Consider the following 22,423-nt stretch of genomic DNA (forward strand, 5'->3'; position numbering starts at 1 on the left):
CCGGCGTCAAACGTATACTCACGTATAACCATGCATTCTATACGACGGAAGGAATTGACTGAACTAATTGAATTTCTCAAGCTAAAATACGCAAAAAAGTGGTAAACTACGACTTGCACACAACCTACAGACATGATAGCTCTCGGATTGTAATTTGACTATAGGAGAAAGCATAATTCTGCTACGCGAAAAGTCAAAGAAACTCCTTCACACACACAAACCGGCCGCGGTGTTCACAGACCGGCCGCGGCACCCGCCATTTTGCGCGCGCCCGCGCGATCGGCGTCTTGGGGGCCACGGAGCGGCGCGCCCGGTTCCTACAACTGAAGTCTTTACTTACAACTCCAGCTGGCGCTCGCTTCCGCCGCATAGCGGCCCGCGCAAGAGACCGTGGTTCCATCGAAAAGCTCACCTTCGTGCATAGCGTTCGAGGCAAGCGTTTCCAGGTAAACATTACGGTTACGTACGCTCCAGTTGCCGGGAAGCGTGAGGAAGCAGTCGGGGATCTTTGAATGCTATCGGCGCTCCACTCTTCAAGGCGAAGCTTAAGCATCCTCCAAACTTTTTGTAAGGCATTAACGGCAAGATTGTTGCCAGTGGGACGAGAAAACACCCGTAATGGCGCACACATTTCTACAGTGTAGATGTACTCCGTGCGTAAGCTGCACGTTAAACAGGAAATTGCTCCTTGCTGGGATCGGCGTTCAACTGTTCCGCCACGATGTTTACGGGTGCTGCGTGTGCTTAGACCATGCCTGGCGATGCATGCGCCATGTTACTCGCACAACGCCGCACTCAGCTTCATCACGGCTGCAGCGCCATTCGCACAACAGCACGAATTGACAAATGCAGGACGATGGCAGGGATGGAAATGCACGGGAAAAAAACAAGCGTGGCTGTCGCCTATATTATGTAGGTTACGCCGTCATAACTAAAAGTAATTTTTTTCTAAATTCTTTCTTGAACATGCACCGCTAAATGCCCTTTTTTTCATCGTACGAAGAAGCTGGAAGGTGGAAACTCCAATCGTTAACGGTAAAAATTGGAGGACGCTTAAGCTTCGCCTTCAAGAGTGGGACGCGACAGCGTTCCCGTCGACCCGCCAAGGGGTATAAGACAATGCGCTACGGCACAGCAATCACTTACGATGCGCCCCGCATCGGACTTAGCGCCCACCTATCACGCGGTGAGCGTCGAGCAACGCAGCGTTCGGCGCGGCAACGAAACGTGCGCCTGAGCGAACGAAACGAACCAAAGAACTCGCTGTCTCGGAGGGGAAACGATCTACGCCAGCCGAACGTCGTGATCGGCACGGGCAGAGAGATAGATAGTAATCTAAACCGGGAGCACGGCGAAGCGTCGTCAGGGGAGAGGGAGTCCCGCGACGCGCCTGGCAGCGGTCCCAATGCGCGCGCGGCGCGCCTCCTGTCGGGGCAGCGCCGTACATTGAGAGGAGGGGGTCTTCTGTGTTTGCCGCAAGATGGCTCTGCGTGTGCGGAAAGCGCAGAAGAAATGCAGCGGAAACGCACTTCGCAACTCGTGTAATTGTGACTTCTGTACGTTACATGTTCATAATTACCGATATACACCGCAGTATAACTTTCCACGGCTCGTTTCGAAGGCAACACCGCATTCACTAGAGGCGCGTTTGCACCGCTTGGAAGCATCGAACTCGTGGCTGAGTGGTAGCGTCTCCGTCTCACACTCCGGAGACCCTGGTTCAATTCCCACCGGGCCAATCTTGGAAGTTGCTTTTTATTTATGAAGCGCCTGCCGTGATTTATCGCTCACGGTCAACGCCGCAAACGCCGACGCCGACACCCGACACCGACGCCGACGACACCGGCTTTTCTGCGACACGAGCTCCTTAACGCTATCGCGTTAAAAAGCAGTTTATCCTGACGCACTTGAAGTGACGATAGCTAGAGAGGTTTAAAAAGAAAGCAAAGCATGACCACTCGAGTTGGTACAATTTCGCTTAGCGTGCGACTACCAAATACTTATGTACATTAAGGCATATGTCATTGAAAAAAAAAACATTAGGAAAATTATAGGTCATAAAGTTAACAACGGATTTAATAATCAGAACAGGGGTATACAGACAAGAATGGCCGAAAATATTCGCCCTAGCACTTTACCAAAATGCCATGTAAGCAGTAAATACAACCAACTACTCATATTTAGTCAGAATTCAAAGAACATAAACTGAGTACTACGTGGGCTGATCCTGTTGACATGACGCACAAATAAAACCAGTTTTGTTGATGGCGCGGTGCAGGCACCATTGTTTAATCCGTGCGCCTTCTTCTTTAACCAAAAGGTTTGTTATATAGAAGGCAATATGTGTGAAAAATATCGTAATGTAAGCACGGTATAGTTGTGTTGATCTACAGGACGCACGCACTACATGACCTTAACTGAACAATGGGTCGTGGCTGTGTTATCACATAGACGCTACTTTGTGAACGATTATGCGTTTTCTAGAAGATAAGGGTCTTAGAAGGACAAAGCAATGTTAGCAAAGAACATTTAACGTGCAGAAGAACGGAACCTCATCTTACGTTTCTTTTAATCTGGTTTACATTTGCAAGAGAAAGAGTAGAGACAACAAGTGTAAGACAATACAGCAGATGAGAAGCATTCATTCAGAACATATGACTGCACAATGAGCGCACAAGAAACAGCGTTGTGCAGCGTCAGAATTGTGTAACATCAAATCCACAAGTAACTCCGAAAGAGCGCATAATTTTGAAAGAGCATGGATATATCAGATGTATCTTTTTTTATGCGTAATATGCGTTTTTTACGAGAAACTTTAATGCCTAGACCCTTGCCGTCATAGCAGACACGTTATACGTGGCTGGCAGACATTATCAGCCAGAAAGATTACTGCGGTAATTTCTCTAATGACCTCTAATGTGTTACCTAATTTTTAATTGTTCACTTTGTGCATATCTTGCAATCCTGAAATTGAAGCCGACGACTATCGCCTACAATGTCGCAGTTGCACCATGTGCCCTAGAGTGAATAATGAGAGTTATTGTGCACAATTAGGGAATAAGCAAAATTTTCATTGAAGTTTTTTTTGCTGCTAATGCCAACCTATAGCCACATGGACTATCTTCAACGAATGACACGGGACTAGGCATGACCGTAAAAAACATGGTCCCCAATCCAAGGTGTGAACGTGGTTGGACAGCTGTGGACGACAACTAGAACGAGTACACTCATTGCGACATAGGATGAAATTATTCACGTGGCGACATTCACGGGCACTCTACCTAATTATTAGCCTAAGAAGTTTCGACGGGCTGCGACTTGGCTTGCGCCGCTACTTCGTGCGCCTGCCTACAAAGAGTGGACCAGAGATATTGGCCGCGCCTCGCATGCACGCTGCTCCTAAGGAGTCCTCACTACACGTGGCCTTCCCAATAGCACTGCCATATGCCAATTCTAAATCTAAGTGCACATAATGTAAGTACACCCGTGTACTTAGATTTAGGTGCACGCTAAAGAACCCCGGGTGGTGAAATTCAATCCGCAGCCTCCCACTACAGCGTGTCTCATAATCACAACGTGGTTGTGGCACGTAAAATCCCACAATTATTTAAATAAATAGCACTGTCGCAACACAAATCAGTTGCTAGGCAGGTTCTTCTTTTACTTACGAAAGTTTAGTTACGTCACTCCCTGCTTCGCATGCTACAGTCAAGCTGCCGCCCATCTCAACAACAACAACAACAACAACAACAACAACAACAACAACAACAACAACAACAACAACAACAACAACAACAACAACCACTGCGAAAAAGACGTCCGTGCTTGTCGTTTCATTGCTCGTCCACGTTTTTTTCGCACTGATTTTTACAACGAAGCTGTATATGGCTAATTTCCAGCGGATCGATGTCCGTAGACCAAAAACTTGGGCCAATCCCGAAGATAGTGCAATACCGCGCTGACCCGCGGTGAAGGTGAAGCAGGCTTCAAGCACTCCACCAACTTGCAAAAATAAGTTTCATATCTCGGGTCTAAATACAACCCGTATAATATATTAAGCTGATAAGAACAGATACTACACTTTGACCGGCGTCGGCCATGTGTTCGCACCGCCCTCTCTTTGTCGGCTCTCCAAGCGTTTGCGTATGCCCTTTCCTCTCCTTCCGCTCTTCAGTGGTGACAGTCCCGTCGGCGTATTTACAATTGCTAGTAGGTACAGCGGGGCGTGGCACTTGCGGAGACGTGGGACGTATGCGCGCATGCGCGAGTACGAGCGGGTGGGAGAGGGGAAATGTGGGGACTTTTGCTCCTTGAATATATGACTCTGCCTAGGCACTACGGAGGAGTTTCTTAGCGCGTGTTGTATGCGTTTGTCCCTAGGCGTGCTGGCAGACGTCGCGGGGTGCGGTAGTGCTGAACTTAGCATCGCAAGTTGGCGGCTGGACGTAATTAAATTTATGCATTCCTGTTTTTTTTACTGATTGAAACAACGTGTCATTATTTTGCATTATTGACGGCGCCTCCAGGGCACCCAAGCGGCAACGGGTACATCAAAGCTAGAACCCGGACTGGTCCGTGGGTTGCGGCTCGCCGTGGTCTGCGCGTGCCAGGGGTATATAAGATCGGCTGTCAGCGAATTTTTCATGCGAACACCCCCTGGCATGCTTGGGCCTCCGTAGCCCCAACCCACGGGCCGCCCTGCTTGCAGCTTTGATCACCCCGCTACCGCTTGGGTGCCCCGGAGATCCTGCGCCGCGTGCCTCAGATGCTCCCCTGCCTCAGATAATCTCAGATGCTCCCCTGAGGCCTCCGTTTGCCGGCTACATGTGCCGTCCTGGAACAATGCTTGTAAAAAATCCAATCTATCGTTGGGACGAAAAAAGCGACCCGCGACTTCTACAACACCAGTCGGAAACTTGCCCCTTCAGACAGTGATCACCAAATGGGGCATCGGTGCCTACAGCCTCACCCACCGTGAGGGCAGCCAGCGGCGGAGCGTAAACAAACTCGACCGCACTTCGCAATGCCGGCATGTCTAGGGACATGCCGGCATGACGCGCTAAGAAACCTCCTCCGTAGTGCCTAGGCAGAGTCACATATTCAAGGAGCTCAGGCCTCCAGATTTTCTCTCTCGCATCCGCTCTAACTCGCGCCTGCGCAGAAACGTCGAGCGCCGCGAGAAACGCCACGCCCCGCTGTACCTACTAGCAATTGTAAAAGTGCGTCCCGCCCGAAACGCCACGCGTGTCTAGTTTCCTCCGGCTCCTCGGGGCCGTGGTCCCTTCGTCCACGCGAATGTGTATAAAGATCACGGTAAATGAGTCCGTACCTATGTTCAAAATTCCGTGTCGCCGCTGCGTCTTACGTTAAACAGCTTCGCTGGTCATCCACCTTCACAGAGTGAAATGGCTCATGTTTTTTTTCTTAAGATGCGTGGATCCACACGAACTCCCCCAGCTCTCAGTTTTGATGAAGTGACAGTAATCATTACGTGTAAACCTATGCGGGGAGCGCTACGTTCTTCGCATTGCATGTACGCGTAGGAGCGCCTTATCATCAATTATTCGGTTCAGACGCTTGTGTTGAGCTTGTTCTTTATTGAAACGTATGCTGTCCTGTATGCTGTATGCGTGATTCCAAAGAATGTATGCACTGATCGCTTCGCTTTGCTGAGAGCTTGTAGCCTCTGCCTTACGGGGGGAGGGGGTAACGTCGGCAGTTTTCTGCCGACGTTATACGCCGCAAAGGATTAGACAAAGCCATAGCCATAGACAGCTTCGCTGTAAACTAAAGTGGTCAGGAATCCTTATATGCCGTCGCCTTGATCACTGTGCCATACCCCGAAAGAGCGCATCTCCTCAACCGGAATGAATAAATATAAATAAATGTTTTCTTCTTCTTCTCCAAGCACAAAATAAAGTATAGACTCGAGTGTTACATTTTTCGCCAATCTCGAGAAGACTGCCCATTTTCTTTGGGTCGTTCGGAGATGGCCGCTCTCGTAGCCATGGCGAAAGCCGAATCGCTCAACTTACTGAAACAGTGCTAGAAAATTTCGATTCATCTACAGTAGCATCTTCTGAAGCCGCGCGCCACATATGCGCGCATTGATGAGTCCTCTATATTTTGGTGATGTCTCTATTATGCACTAAGAGTTGAAACTTTGTGTGTTGTCGAACACACAAACTTTGCCATGGAGAGCACTGCTGCACGTGTTAAGTTCGAATCAACGGGGCCAAACTATTTCTACGGGGAAACGGCTGCTGATGTTTTTCAGTTGTTTGCAAAAACAGCGTTTTTCCTGAATAACTGCGCTTGTTTACAGATGGGGTCTGCTAGATGTGTTGCGAATTTCCTTGATGTGGTACGAGTTACTTTCGAGCGCGAATACCATTCGGTTTTAATGAATCAATCGTTGTATACAAACGTATAGGCTCAATTCGATAATAGTTAAGGGTCAATTTATTATAACTATACTTTACAAAAGAGGGTTGTGATAACGATTCATTTTTAGAATGCTACTACAGTATAATGGTGTGCCTTTATTCAGCCGCTTACAACAAGAACATGGCTTCGAGGCTGTACGGGTAACAAAACGCTGCCCAAGCTGGATTGGTAGTGGCGAAAATTCTCTTACGTAAAAGCGTTCCGATGTTGCCCGGCGTTCTGGCGCCTGTCCCTCAACCTATCGATCGTCGTGGTGGCCAGACGACCACCGTGGCGATGGCCGAACGCGGATGACACTTACGTAACACATGTTTTGTGAGTAAGAGAACCTGACCTTTGAAATCATACGGGAATAACATTACTCGCTTAACATGCTCTTAAGCAGCGTGTTTACTTCGTGCGCGTGCTTCCGACGTGGTCGTCTTGGCCAGTAATCTTGCCTGTGTCCTCGCTGGGCAGAGGGGAACAACATATTTTTGTTCGTTTTTTTTGTTTTTTTTGCAAAGCTTGCATTTTTTGAAGTGGGATATGAGCTCTCAAAAATTTCGATATGAACAGCCTAAGAGGCAACAGATGCACGAACGGTATAGAGGAGAAGAAGCTATGCACCGAAGTGACATGCGCAGGAAAATTTTAAGGCACGCTCCCTTGTCGCTTCCAAGGCTTGTCATCGATGTAGCCCATTTCGCTATCATCCTTTGCGAAAGCATGCGAAGACATAATACCATGCAGTTCATGGTATTAAAGAACGGCACTGGGGAGGAAGGGACATATGGCTAAAGTGTAGAAAACTAGGTGTCCAAGCAATAATAGTTATCGGGTATTCTTACTGGAGGAAAAGGTGCGCGGTGGCGTGTAGCTGAGCCCTTAAACAGCGCGCGTAAGTGGTCTGTTCGCGTCGCCTACCTTTGGTGCAGATCCGTCGAGCGGCAGACTATCTGGCGGCAACAGTGGCGATGCTGTTGACGTAGTCTGTCGAAGAAGGACGGCAAGGGCACCACGTGAAGGGAGACAACTTGTGCACTTATCAAGGCCACTCGTGAAACAGCAAGCATAGTGAAAAGGAATTACGCGTCTATTGTTACTCGCTATTATTTAATTTATTCTTCGCAACTGTTACGATGGCAAAAATCTTTATAATATACTGTACATACATGGATAGCATAGAAACAGAAATATATGAGCAGAGAAAAAAATTAAGACAGAGTAATGACGACAGCACAAAAGTATAGAAAACAGTATGTAGGCCAAAAAAAAAAAAATGGGAGAAAGTTATGCCACACTGACATCTAGGAAGACCTAAAAGGATTAACCTGCGTGAAAATGCGCGCATTAAAAAGCTCATGCATTCGAAATTGCCTTTCCTGTTTAGTTGTCTGCCTCCTAGACCACGATAAACGGAATGGGAAGCATAAAGTGGGGCAAATACCGTTGTCGTCTTCTTGGGTAGCTGTACCAGAGATCCGAGCTGGAAAGGAAAGAAAAGCTTTGAGCTCCAACAGGGAGGGGAGGAGGGTGGGGGGGCTTCGACTAATCTTTATCTAAAGACAGTGGTACCCACATAGCGCAAATTTAGGCGCCAACAAGAAAAAAAAAGTTATCAAAAAGTCCGTTACGTACCAATAAATGAATGAGAGCGTAACATGAAATTCCTTGTAGCCGCTTTCGATACATGGTAGAGTCCCATAATTGCGTTTTTTAAGCCAGAAATATCCCACTGTGGCAAACTGAAGCAAATCTGTAAATTCAAACACTCATTCCAGTCGTTCTGAACTGTTTCTTTTTTTTTGCGTGCGAATCGATGATGCTTGTAAATGTGCAATCCATTTCCCTCACGGCAGCATTCCTTATCAGATTTATGTGGTCAGCCTTTGCACGGTTCCACAGAATTATCAGTGCATCATAGAGATAATCGAGGTGGTAAAAATTACTCGTGGAGGAGAGGAGTGTGTAAGCATGCCACTACTTACATTGACCAATAAAGAGCTAAGGTCTTTAGGTTGGTGATTAGGACCATGACGATATCAGTTTGTGCCATTCATGCTGATTGTTGTTCTTTTTCATTTCTTTCTTTTTTATTCTTTCCTGCTGGCGCTTTGTATGCGCACATATGCCTAGCATAGTCAGTAGAATAAACAGTTGAAAGTCAGCGCTCTTTTCGTTCTGTCGTCGTCGCTTCCTTACGCTTTCGCGCTGTTACATAAGTTGCCTTCGTAGAGTTGAGCTACTCTCGGGTGGATGTCAATTATCGCTTTCAAGAAACTCTCTTCACGTTGTGAGTTTCCACAGGACTGACCTGCGAAGTCGCTCACTACGAATTCCCGGCGAGAACGTTCGGCGGCAATTACAAGGTGCGTAACCTGGTTCAACGGATCTGTTAAGTGACTGTCAGTCAGTAACAGCCGTGCGCAAAAAAATAAGGTGGACAACTGCTCGTGATGAGTGCAAATTTCTCCCTTTTTCATAACATACGAAGGTGTCGGTGGTGGACGAAGAAGTCGTAATGGTCCTAGCAGAGGCTATCGTCAGCGCAATTAGATACTCGATACTATCGTGGCGCACCCCGGGGAGACGCGTTCCATGACACAACTCTAAAATCTCAACGAAACCTGTTAACTCTTCAACCCCAACTGAGAACAGCCAGGAGGGGCAGCATGTAGCAGCATACAATTTCGCATTATTCTTGCTCGTAAATAGCTTCATGGCGTTCTGCAATAGAAGCATATTTTTGCTTCCTATGTGATTCTTCTTGTGTTAGAGCGGCAAATGAAGGTACGCGTCACGCGCTATGAAAGCGTAACTCCTTACGATGACTGAAGCTCATAGGCGATGGAGTCGTAGAGTACCCAAGTTAAAATTTAATCTTGCAATACCTTGCCCGCCTTACTAGTTACTTGTTATATCTCGATAAGAACACTATAATCATCGCCTACTGGTTAACATTAGCAGCTGTAATTTCACAGTTACCGAGTCAACGACAACCAAGCTTACATGATAATGTATACATAATACGAAAGACGGTTTAGGAAGGTCTAAATACACGCAAGTAATAGTTTTCTTCATTTTTTGCGCTTTATTCTTGATGTTAAGAAAAGCAGATCTTAGCACACATCGCGCAAATGACATGACAAACAACGTGATCAAAGAAACGATTGGAACGGGTCACAAAATGCGTAAGCGTTATAATGCTCGCATCCTAAAAATAATAATGCTGGAACCTGCACTGGCGCGCAAGCACCGAAACCATTCTCTGTAAATCGCAGATTTGCGTGGCAGTAGAAGTTAAAGGCTGAGTTTGCAGAGTTAAGTGCAAGGGTGCACTCACAGCCACGTATTGCCAGCCACGGCTTACACGGATGAGTAGTGCCTCCTCGTCGAGCACGAACGCCTGTGTTCCCAGGAGGCTGATGTCGGACATGCGCAGTAGCGACTCCATGTTCTTGAACGTCACCGCCTGCGAGGAAACGTCATTGGTAAACAGCTGCGACGCAAGTATGTGCGCTAAGCTAGGTGTGTCCGAGTAGCTTCTCGTCTTTCCCAGTTGAAAAAGAACGACAGAGAAGGTACAGAAAATACTGCAGAAGATTCTCTCCTAAGCCTGTCCTCTTGTCACGGCGGTCAAGTGTTTTGTCGTCTCCACAACACTGGAGTTGAAACACAGGGCTAATCAGGTGTGTAAACTGTTACCGCTACGACAGAGTCGACTTTCTTGTGAGCAACGATAAAAAATGTCTATTGTGACGACATCTGTAGGTGCCGAAATACGACAAGCATTCCATTTTTTTGCGACGCAATGTTTTCCGTTATGCTTGCATGCCGATGGAATTATATGCAGAAATGTGCCTTGTAGTTCATTTCGTTTTGTCACTGACTAAATTTGCTTTCTTTTATTTTCCTCTAGACCCGTCCTCACCTATACGTCACATGCAAGCCACCTGCGAACCGTTGCGAGTTTCGCTGTCTAAAGAAACACTAAACAGCAAACACAAGTCAGTTTGGACGTATAAAATATTCTCCCAAAAGTCGCTTCATTTTTCAGGCGGGAACAGGTTGAATACGAGAGAGAGAAAAAAAAGAAGACAAAACTTCGTTTTCTTAAATTTCACGGCGCAATCCCAGCGTTGCTACGTCAGTTTGGCACAACAGGTTGCGAAGCATACTCGACTAATTAAGCCGTTTCTGTGCGAAAGAAACGTTATAGGAACTGATTAGTTTGAATCCTTGATTCTTTTAAAATACGACGTATTCCTCAATTTTCTTTAAAAAATCAGATTGTGTGGTTTTACGTGCCAAGAACATGATATTGTTACGAGGCAGAAGCACGTGCTAGTCTTTTACACAGGCGAAAGTAGCACGACCAACACGGAAGGTTGAACTCCTTATTGAAACGTGGCACCGGCGGCCGCCAGCTGATGACACTGAACTTCGCCCTATTCGTTTGAGCTCGCTAGTCACCTTAATGACCGCGCCAGTAGCCCGCCGGCAAGGTAGCGCCGTCCCGGAGCAAGTTACGGTGAGACACTGAAAGCGGGCACGCAGGGCTTCGAACGACCAGCGCGAACAACGCCCGTTTTTGTTTGAACCAACGATGCACCCGCTCGGCAGCAGCAGTGTCATACATGACGAAGAGACGGCGGTCACAGGAACACGAGGGAACCAGGTGAAAAATCCCTATGGTGCTTGTCGTAGCAAGACTTTTGGTGAGCCGGTGAAGCCGAGAGGCAGGCGTGCGCGATCTGACAAGCTTAGGCAGCCAGGGTAATGGCATCGCGTACATAAGTGCTCGGCGATCGACTCCGCTGCATTCGGAAGTGCGGTGTCCGCGGGCAAAACAGGATCATGACCGAACAGTACGCAAAACGGCGAGTAATATGGTGCCATGACGGGACGAATTATATGCAGTAGTGACATACGGCGGAACGACGTCCCAGTCGGGGTAGTCCGCGGCTACGTACATAGCAAGCACGTCGGTGAGTGTTCTGTTGAAGCGTTCGGTAAAGGGGTTAGTATAGGGGTGGTAAGCAGTGGCGGCTCATTGTGCAGTAGAGCATGAGCGAAGGATGTTCTCGATTACTTTCGACGAGAAGTAGCGTCGGCGATCGGTAAGGAGTATAACATTGTGGTGCAGTATAGAACATTGTGCAGAACGAAATCCGCGACGTCCGCGGCGCAGCAGGTGGGCAGGGCTCGTGTACTGGCGTAGCGGGTGGCATAATTGGTAGCAACGGCAACCTTTTGCAGTTGACGTTGGCAAAGGACGACGTGTATGCAGCTACACAGACAACAACACCAGAAAGAAAGGTTTGGTAGGAACATCGATCGTATGCTCGGAGAGAGGCATGGAAGGGGGCTTGCGGGGTTCGCACAATATGATTATGAGGCGCGCCGTAGACTCCGCAATACATACCCTCGGCCACCTGTGTTTCTTTAACCCTTTGAGGGTCGATGCCGTAAATATACGGCGCCGCGAACAGGTCCGAAAATGGTCGATGCCGTATATTTACGGCGCCGTCTGTACGTTTAAAACGCGCGCTTATTTCCTAACTTTTTCTTGCCTGGCGTGTGCTACCACTATGTGGGAATACATGGAATTTTTTTCTCGCGTCTCTCTATTTCGGTTTTCGTTGTATAGTTCTTTTTTTGCTCCGGAGCGTCTGCTACCGCTCGCGCATTGGCGCCCTCGTGGGCGCGCAACGGTTAGTTTTGGTTTTGTTCCGCATGCGGCTTCGGCTTCTTTCGCACGCAAAACTGAGGGCTATCTCCTTCTTATCATTCAAAGGGTGACCGCCTGTTACTCGTTTGTTACTCGCAGGGGTCCGCATACGAAGGATGCCGCCGTGCATGCGTTTCCTTTTTTGTCACTTTATTCAGAAGTTTCCTCCCACGGCTGCTCAGGGAAGCAGTGCCCAGAGGAGGTGCCACGTATGCGCCAACACTACTCAACAGCAAAGATATCGCAAGGACACAAGGTACATGTGCGCTGAGTGCAACAAACCGCTCTGTGTGGAGCCATGCTTCAAGGACTACCACACGCTGAAGATATATTAGTGCAAGAGGAACATTTGAGACTTGCGAAAAAATTTCGTGTGCGCATTCTTCTTGTGTATTTTTTTCGTATGGACATTGTATATAACAATGCGCCATTTTTTTTTAATTGTTATAGCTTTATTTGCTATTTTTTATTGTTTTACACGAATCAACAGTGCATATATGCCAATGAAAATCATTTTTTCTCACTTTACGATCACCCTAGAAAAATTACGGTAAATTGTTTTCGAAATAGGTTCCTCTGAAGAATTTAAATGTGCAATAAAAAAAATCGACCCTGGGTGGTCGCATATGGCGAAAACAATCGACCCTCAAAGGGTTAACCCAGTGCACGGTACGCGGGTGTTTTCCCATTTCGCCCCCGATCGAAATGCGGCAGCCGTGGTCGGAATTCGATCCCCCGTCCTCGGGCTTAGCAGTGCAAAACCAAAGCCACCACGCTACCACGGCGGGTCTCTACAATGTCACAAAGTCGTGCACGCGTGCCACTACCGCTGCAGAAGTTGCATCGCCGATGCGGCTACGGGGAGCGAAGCGCTCCTATTGTTTCTTAACTCCCCTGACCAGTTCGCCACATGATCACTGGCGCGCAGCGAGGGAGAGAGTGCGAAGGCCGGTGCGGGAAGCGCCAGAGTTGGATTAGACGTCTGGAGGATGCAATAACATAACCACCATTTTCTGACACACAAACAATCAGTCTTAAGCCACAACTGTCAAAAGCGATACCATGTTCACAGAAGCTCGGTTCATGACCTTCAAGGTGGCATCGCCAGTAGTGTTTTGTTTTTACGTCTTTTTTCACGTAAGAGGCTTTCGCCTTGCTAAAACTCTCATTATTGGTATTCCAAAGTTCAGCTCACCAATTCAAGTTAACGTAATACTCCTCTTTAGCACCCCTTTCGTTTGATCAGTGGTCAATACTTCAATTACTGTGCCGCACTTAAGTCCTGTGGCACGTCACCCTTACTTGATTGCATGTAAAGTTGACTTCGCATTTTGTCCATTCACGATCCAATTACGCCTACTAAATGAGCACGACAAGCGTAGCCACTGTACGCGCAAAGACCCCCAATAAGCAAGGATCATGGCAATGTTTGGGGGCGTGCCGCTAAATACGTATTTGAATGTGGCGCAAAAAAAAACTGTTCGATAGCTTTGGCTTTATTTAAGACTTTGAAGCCATTATGATCGTGCGTGTAACAGGAATGTGAATTCAAGAAGAGCAATAACATCGATTTCGGAACACGATAATAAATCAGTCAACCATATTGTTCGTTCGTACGTTTGTTTACTTGTTGTCTGCTTGTTTACTTGTTTGTATGATTGTTACGAGTTTCTTTTATTTATTTATTGCTTGATTGATAAAAAGCAACATCTGCCTCACCCCTGGGACGATGGAGGGCGGAGGGACGGTGTTCTTGGGTGGCATATATGCAGGACCAGGCGGTCCCGGAGGGCCTGGAGGTCCGGGAACGATCCGTCCCCCTGTGACGAAAAAACAACAACACAAGTATTCGTCTGGAAATGCGCTGCGTAATGCTTGTAATTGACAAAAGGTTTGCTGCATCTCGGGTTAAGGTGACATATATTATAATGATAAGTACTACCTCATAAGCCATGACACTTCCGTTTACTTAGTATTTTATCCTTTACCATACGTGCTTTTATCAAAGAATGCATGGCCTGATCATTTTGCTTGTATATCAAGGAGGCAAACGACGTGACTGAAAGGATAGCTTGTTCCCATTAAGGTCAATATCGGCCACAATGAATGCATTGCAGTAATATATTTTGTTCCTTCATAATCGCTGTAACATTCCGTATTCTCCTTGTTAATAACCGCCAGCGATCTCTTCTCAGAAGTGCTCGTTTTTCGACAGGTTATGTGAACGTATTATTCTTGGTGGTGGTGGTGGTGGTGAATTGTAGCAAGAGGCGGGTTTAGCCTGGCGAACAAGGCCGGCAATTGCTCCGCCCGAGCGTCTCGCACAATACTACTGAAGGGTGTCACCATGTGTCCATCAAACCAGTCTCTCTTAAGAACTCGATGAGGAGACGTGAAGTTTCTTTTCGGGCTATAACTGATCCCGCGGGAAATATAAGGTGGTGCAGGCGCGCATGCGGAAGGTTCTTGCTTTGCAGATTCTTCAGGAGAGTGTCTCTTTCATCTTGGAATTGCTCGCAGGACCACAAAAAGTGCTCAATGTCTCCTGTCTCATTGCATGCCGAACAGTTCGGAGAATTGATTCGCCCCGTTTTAAATAACCAGGCCGGAGTATTTGCAGATCCTGTCCTTATTCGATATAGAAGTGTGGCTTCCTCTCGGTGCAATCGCTTGGTTACGCAGGGCATATGCGGTGGAACCCAAAGCGACGCAAAGTGACTTAGAATGTCAGATTTTTGCACGTTGTTACTCTTTGGGGCCTTGATTTTGGGACGATGATAGAGCGCTGCGTATGCAAGCGCATCAGCTTTTTCGTTTTCTGAGATACCAATGTGGGAAGGAATCCATTGAAACTTTACTGTGAAGCCTTTGTTGTTGAGCTCCTTCACGATGGCTAGTGATTTACGTGGGAACTTGAGGGATGGCAAACCACGGTATATTTGCTGTAATGCGGCCTTTGAGTCCGTAAGGACAACCACATTCTGCGGAGGCAAAGTCTTTAATTTGCGCAGAGCAGAAGCTATTGCTGCGCCTTCCACAACTGTCGACGAGGCTATACAGTCCAGACGGCCAGACCACGTATATCTTAGAGAGGGAATATAGAATGCAGCTGCACAGCGGTCTTCGTCTGCCTTGACAGAGCCATCTGTGTATACTTGTAGGTGACTCGGGTAAATCGTGTTCAGGTGTTCAAGGACTAATGACTTGGCTTCTGCAGATGGAATGCAGCTCTTTGATTGCAATCGTGGTACACTTAAGTTGCATATGATGTCCTCGAATGTCCAGGGTGGTTCTATCCTTTCCCTCTGTCTCGAGCAGCGCAATCCTAATACGCGAAGCGTGTTCAATGCTGCATAAAAATGTGAGCGCGGCCTGTTACCTATACGTCGTAAGAGCGCTCTACCGGGCGTAGACTCACTCAATCGTAGGAGCTGGATCATCAGAGCCTGGGAAGCCTGAAGTCGTAGAGGGCGTGACTCAGCTTCGTAGAGCACTTTCTTGTTTGACGCTGGCTGAGGGACTCCAAGGCAAAGTCGGATACCTTTTCTGTGGATGGCTTCTAAGCGCTCGTATTGGCTGTCTGAGGGTGACATCAGAGGTAGCTGATACAGGATACGACTTGTAACCAACGCTGTATGTAGCCGTAGCATGGACGTCGGGTGGTTGCCCCAGCGTATGCCAGCGACTCGTTTGAGCACATGTAGCCTGGGTGACGATGACGCCACAACGTGGTCAACACCGCGGCGCCAGAGTAGCCTGTGGTCTAAGGTAACGCCCAGAAATCGGACGTTGGTGACTTGTCGAATCTGGTATCCGTCCAAATTCAGCGTCAAACGTGTAGATTTTCTTTTCACTCCAGGGAATAGTACGAATGATGATTTTTCTGCTGATAGTGATAATCCAATCGTTGCCAAGTGGCCCTGAATGGCTTTTACTGCTCCCTGGGCTATTCGTGCAAGGCGGCGATGCTGGTAGCCGGAGACCCAAATGCAGATATCATCGGCATATATAGATATCTTCACTGGTGTTCGATGGTTTAGTACACTTGGGAGGCTACTCATGGCAGTGTTAAATAATAAGGGAGATAAAACACTCCCCTGTGGCACACCGCGAAATATACGTATTTCATCGCTCAAAGTGTCGCCGAGACGAACTCTGATGCGACGATCATTGAGGAACGTATGTATGAAATGCAAGAGATGACCCGTGACGCCTATAACTTGCAGCTGGCTGATGATGGCTCTTTGAGACACGTAGTCGTAAGCCTTAGAAACATCCATGAAAACAGCAAGTGTCGACAGGCCATCCGCACTGTAATGTTCTATGTGGCTTAGAAGGTCCAGCACATTGTCTTGAGCGCTTAGACGCTGCCGAAACCCAGTCATGCACGATGGTAGTTTTCGACCCTGCTCGACATACCAAGTGAGTCTTGTGCACGCCATCTTCTCCATTAGCTTCGCTGCACACGAGGTCAGTGATACCGGTCTGTATGAGTCCAGAGCTGCAGGATTCTTTCCAGGCTTCAGAACCGGTACCACCCATGCTACCTTCCATAAATGTGGGATAGCCCCACTGGCCCAGACTTGGTTAAAAAATGCCAGCAAATCACGCCGTCTCTCAACCGGTAGGTTAGTCAGCATCTGATTACTGATGAGGTCAGGTCCCACCGCACAGCGACGTCGGAGGCTGCTCATAGCTAGTTCCAGCTCTCTGAGTGTGAAAGGAGCATCCATTATAGACGACGATAGCGGCGGTGGCGGGTTGGTTGTGCCAGCTGACCTTCCGGAAGAGTAATTTCAGCGAAGTCATTCGCAAGACAAGCGAGTGTCTTGCCTAACTTCAATGCTAGGGCTTCAAATGGCTTGTTTGGTCGAAAGTTTCCAGCAAGGTTATTAACGACCCACCATATCCGTGGAACTGGCGTGAAGACCGATAGGCTTGCACAAAATGATGCCCATTGATCTCTTCTTAGTTTCCTTGTATAACGTCTAATTACTGCGTTAATCCTGTTATATATAGTCTTCATTGATGGGTTGCCTTTCGTCCTCATCAGCCTCCGTTCCGCTCTTCTACGGGCAGCGCATAGATTTTTGAGCTTTAGATCGGGAGCGGGGAAGTGGTCGGGTAGCTTCAGCTCAGCGGTAGCCAATCTCTTGCTACGTAGCATGTCCGCGAACAGGTTTCCAGATGATTCGCTTAGGCCGTCCCTGTATGTATCCCAATGCGTCACAGGACAGGATCTTCGGCCGTTGGTTCGATATCCAGCAATGTTAACGAAGACAGGAAAATGATCACTGCCCATTCTATCTTTACTAGTCGTTGACGATGCGAGGATGTCCGTTGAGTGTAACGTCAAGTCAATGACACTGTAAGAGGCCGGTGGTCGAAAAAACGTTGGCTGTTTGTCATTTGCCACGCAGAGTCCCTCGGTGTTTAAAGCGCTAACAATTTGCTTTCCACGTGCATCAGTCGCCTTGTCGCCCCAGAGAGTATGGTGCGCGTTGAAGTCGCCACATATAATCCTAGGAGCTGGGCAGCGGCTGCAGAGGTCTCTGATAATTTCTCCCATCGAGACCTTCAGGCGAGAGCTCACATACACAGAGGCCACGCTGAGGCTTCGATTTCCCAGCCGCACTTGTACAGCAGTGACTTCCAAAGCACTGCTGCAAAGGTCTTGAACTGGTAGAACGTAATGTGGTATTTCACGTCTCACATATAGCATGGCGCTTCCGTTCGGAAATGTTGGAATACTTTGGTTTCCATGTGCGACATAACCAGCAATTGTTCTGGAACTTGGAAGACCAGCCTCGGACAGGGCCAATATTGGCACAGGCATGTTGCGTAAGAAAAGCGACAGTTCAGGTAAATGGCACGGAAGACCCGCACAGTTCCATTGCATAATAAGTGGCACCTGTGGACGAGATGGTGAACATTGTGTCTTGACCGCATCCATATTGCTAGGTGCTTTAAGAAAAGGTAGAGCTGAGAATCACTGACTCGAGAGCGAGGACTACTTCGAGCATTTCCTTCATCGAGCTAGCCGGCATCTTCTCTATGTGTGATCGTAAGGCCTTGAAGAGAGCATGTAGCACCTGCTGACAGTTCTCCTGTGGTGTGTTTTCATCGCAACATGATTGGGGTCGCTGCAGTACAGACACATAACTTCGCTGTTCCGGTTGTTCAGCAGTCTTCTCTTCTACGGGGCCTCTGTTCATTGATTTGACTGTTTTAGCCGGTCCGCTGCGTGATGGCACCACTGTGTCCTGGATTCCTGGAGAAGGCTTCAGGCTTGGAAAATCAGTTTCACTCTTTGAGCTCCATTTCATTGCGTCTGACTCTCTGTGTCGTTCTGTCGTTTTCTTCGTCGTATTTTTCTCATCGTTCCCTGTTGGCCCCAAGATAAACGTTTTCTTACGCTTTATTGCCGCTGCCCGCGTAGGACACTTGCTATAACTAGCTGGATGACCACCACTACAGTTTACACATAGAACGTTCTCTCTGCACGCGCATGTTTTGAAATCGTGCGGTCCTCCACATCTCTTACACCGCTGCTCACCACGGCAGTACTTGGCCACATGTCCATAGCGCTGACACTTGAAGCACCGAGGTGGTGTCTCAACGTAGTCAATGGTCTCGTGTCTTGTGAAGCCCAAGTTGATCTTCTCTGGACGGTCTGTATTTGGAGCGAACGTAAGAACCACGGAGCTGGTTCGCCTGGACTCCCAATCTGTTTCGGAAATTTGGACGCGTCGCATGACTCTCCTTGCATGGTAAACTCCTTGTGGTTTAAGGTATAGCAACAGTTCCTCGTCAGTGTACCACTTCGGTACTCCTCTAATAATGCACGTGTTTTGCAGGTACGAATTGGGCACTCGTGCTGAGATTGCAATCCCTGAGATCGACTTGCAGCTGAGAAGGGAATTCACATGCTCTTCTGTCTGTACATCTAGAAGCAGGGCTCCTTGAGCAGTAAATCGGCTCCTAACTGGCGATGCGCCAAGAATTTTTTCAATATCCGTAGACAGAACAATGGGATTTACTTTTTTCAGGTCGGCTCCTTCTGTGGCAGGCGTAACAATCACTGGGATTCCGACGGTCCTCTTCTTGCGGTGACGCACAAGCCTGAAGCCTTCATCGTCCAGATCTGTGATGTCAGCTATGTCACAATCGTCAATAAGCGTAGACTCGTCGTCTGTTTCTGTAACCTTGTATCGCTTACAATCACGGTTGCTCTCAGGGTCAGTCGGTGGCCTCTGCCCCGGTGTCAGGTCAGGCGTAGTCATGACGGGGGTCTCGCCGCTACCAGATCGGGCTCTTCTGCAGGCTCCTATCGAAGCGACGGGAGGCGAAGGCCCCCCCCGGCCTCCGGTAGGGAAGGTACCTTGGCGAGTCGTCCGACGTCTTCCACAAATCTATTTGACAAAACGTCGAAAAAATTCAAAAACACTAGGGAGCGAGACAGCAGTGCGACTGTGCCGAACCAAACTTCTTCTTCCACTAACAACTCAACGTATTATTCTTCGTTTTCTGAGCGCTCCCAATTATATAGGCCTTTCACGCTATAACTCGGCACCGTCTTGTCGTCCTGCAACAGCCTCTAACAGTAACTCCTCCGCGGGGCTACTTTTGAACCATCGACAGTCATTACTGCTGAACTGCCCGCTAACTCAGAAACTAGTAATAGATTTGTACTCATATTGACACGTTTACTTGTCTTTATCGGGCGGCAAGTTTTTGTCGCCTAACAAATGTTATCGCACAGCGCGGGACGCGCCTGCATGTATCCGAAGTTTCTGGAAAGTTATCGATGCTTCTATCCGCTGTCTGTTGTCGCCGAACGTTGTGTGATCTGATTTCATCGCTTGACACGAATGGTGTAGAACATTTTAGAAGGCATGCGGGTCCCAACGTTTAATCTGGAACATTCGATGATTGCTGTATAAAAGCCGACGCGCTTGACCCCGCTGATCAGATTCTCGACGATCGCCGACTGTGTTCGCCGCTATCGTTGTGCTTTAAGTGTAGCCTGTTTTGTGGGCACAGGTTCGCCCAATAAAAGCTAGTTTTGTCTTTCACAGTACTGCTACTGTGTTCTTTAACGTCACCACCACGTGACAATATTATGTATCAAATCGACAACGCAGCCGTAAGGGTTTCTCAAATCGAACATCTGTTAATGCGCCAGCGAATCGCATATCGTCCAAGTCTTTCTCCCGTTTCCCTGTTCTTGGCGCTTGCTTGTCGCGAAACGCCTCACCCTGCGATGGGAGCTTTTTGTGTGGAGAGTGTAAGTCGCATGCATGTCTGTGATGAGATGAGCCTGACCATTCGGCCTTCCTTGGTACACCAAGGCGAAGGCGTGCACTCCACACATGAGGGGTTCGGGGGGGGGGTGGTGGAGGGTTGAGTCGAGAATATAATTTGTACAAAAGGTCACTGAAGTTTTTCCCCTATTCAAACGACATGTTTCAGCTGTCACCAGTCCTCATCATTCATACAGTTAATAATTTTGGTTGTTTCTCCGTGCGGTGCGCGACATTGGCGTTCTCATTGTCGGCTAACAACTAGGGCACACCCTCTTCGTGCCGGTACCATGTGTAAAAAAACTGTTTCTTTAAGCGTGGAGGGACGGAGTGCAGGCACGTGACGTTTTTTCAAGGAGGAGCCTCACCTGCATACTTGACTTGCCCCAGACTATAGTAAGTGAGTAGTGGCGATCTCACAAAATGAGAGGAGATTACATTGTGAGGCGGCACAGATAGTAAATCTCATGCACGGCCTGCATCGCCACTCCAACTAATAAACCGGAAGATGGCATTCTAAGGTTGTGTGCTATTTTCAACTGCGCCATGGGACTGAAGCGAATTTCCAAAGTCGAGAACACACGTATTTGCAGGACAGACACGTACATGCTTAGTGCAAAATGTGGTGGAGAGCATGAACAGTGGCGTGGCGTTATCGCGAAGCCAAAGGGCAAAATAATTATGCAGACTCACCACCAGTTGACAACTATGTATTGAGAAGCCTATTTGGTTTGGTAGAGAATGTTTGTTATGAATCATATGTGTTTTGCAGCGGACGGTTACTACTCTTGCGACGTGTGCATCACATGGCTCTGCATCTCTGTATACGTCTGCGCACGCACCCAGTGGCACATACGCAGCGGCACTGAGCAGGCGCGCCTCTAGAAATCCGCAGTCGCCCAAAGTGGCGAGAGCACAATGTGCGTCTCTAGAGCGTTATGGAAGCAACCCGAGCAGAGCGGGACTACACTCGGGCAGACTCCAGCACTATTACAAGTGAAACCTCAAATTTAAAGCAAGAGGTGTCCGGCCTTTAATGCAAAGCAGGTTCACAAGAGGCGCAAGTATGTCGTGATTAATTATGCAGCTTTACGCACTATCTTTCAGGACGAAAATCTTGTAAGTTAATCCGGACAAAAGTCATGCAGAATGACTATCCAAACCGCGGTTTCTTTCTCTTTACTGGCTGCTTTTGTTAGAGCACTATCTTCGGGATCCGCCCACGAGACGACCAGATACACTAGAAAAACTTCGTTGACTTGGACAGAAATGCTTCCCGTTGAAGATTTCTGCAATGGCTGAACAACTAGAACAATAGCTACAGATGCGCGTTGACGAAAAGCCTCTGCCTTCTCTGCAGGTTGGACCTGTGGCGCCATCTAGCATGCATTTGGAGAATGACGACTGCTGCCTCCGAGATTTCAACGCAATTTGCTTGTTTTGCCGTCGTTCTCTTGCGTGATAAGATATATGATACACAGGACGCTTTATACAAGATGATACTAACCAGAGTAAAAACTATGCATATCTTGCAATAGCAAGTAAAATTTTGTGGGTCATTACAGATCTTAGAGGCCCACATGATACACAAGAGACTTAGACAAAAGGCTTTGTGAACGAGAGCAGACACTGTAACTTGTTCTTGCAAGTAAAATTAATGACTTAATTATCTGTTCAACTTTCATCCGCAGCACACTATTAACAGCGTACAGCCTCCAGCATTGCTAATCTTTCACCTCGTTGCGGCACACTATTGAATAGCGCACAGTAGCGTGGCTTGGCGAGGGACGAGGGCTGTACTGCACTTCCTCGTTACTTTCAGTAATGGGTTAAGGGGCGAAGGGGAGTCGCGAAAAGAAAGGAGGCAGATGGATGCTCGAGTGGCGACCGAGACATCTGTTTGCTTTTAACATTTCTCGCGTCGCTTCTGGCACAACTGTGCACAGTGCACGTGCAGATA

General features: G+C 47.9%; 1 non-coding gene and 1 pseudogene across 1 annotated transcript; both read right to left on the reverse strand.

Annotated features, from left to right (window-relative positions):
• LOC135914822 (collagen alpha-1(XV) chain-like) overlaps positions 1-22,423 on the reverse strand; it is a 131,386-nt pseudogene that overhangs the window by 24,057 nt on the left and 84,906 nt on the right.
• On the reverse strand, positions 3,921-4,104 carry LOC135914841 (U2 spliceosomal RNA). Its single transcript, XR_010568435.1, has one exon. It is a non-coding gene; the product is annotated as a U2 spliceosomal RNA (small nuclear RNA).

The sequence above is a fragment of the Dermacentor albipictus genome, unplaced genomic scaffold, assembly GCF_038994185.2.
Source record: "Dermacentor albipictus isolate Rhodes 1998 colony unplaced genomic scaffold, USDA_Dalb.pri_finalv2 scaffold_25, whole genome shotgun sequence".
Classification (NCBI taxonomy): domain Eukaryota; kingdom Metazoa; phylum Arthropoda; class Arachnida; order Ixodida; family Ixodidae; genus Dermacentor; species Dermacentor albipictus.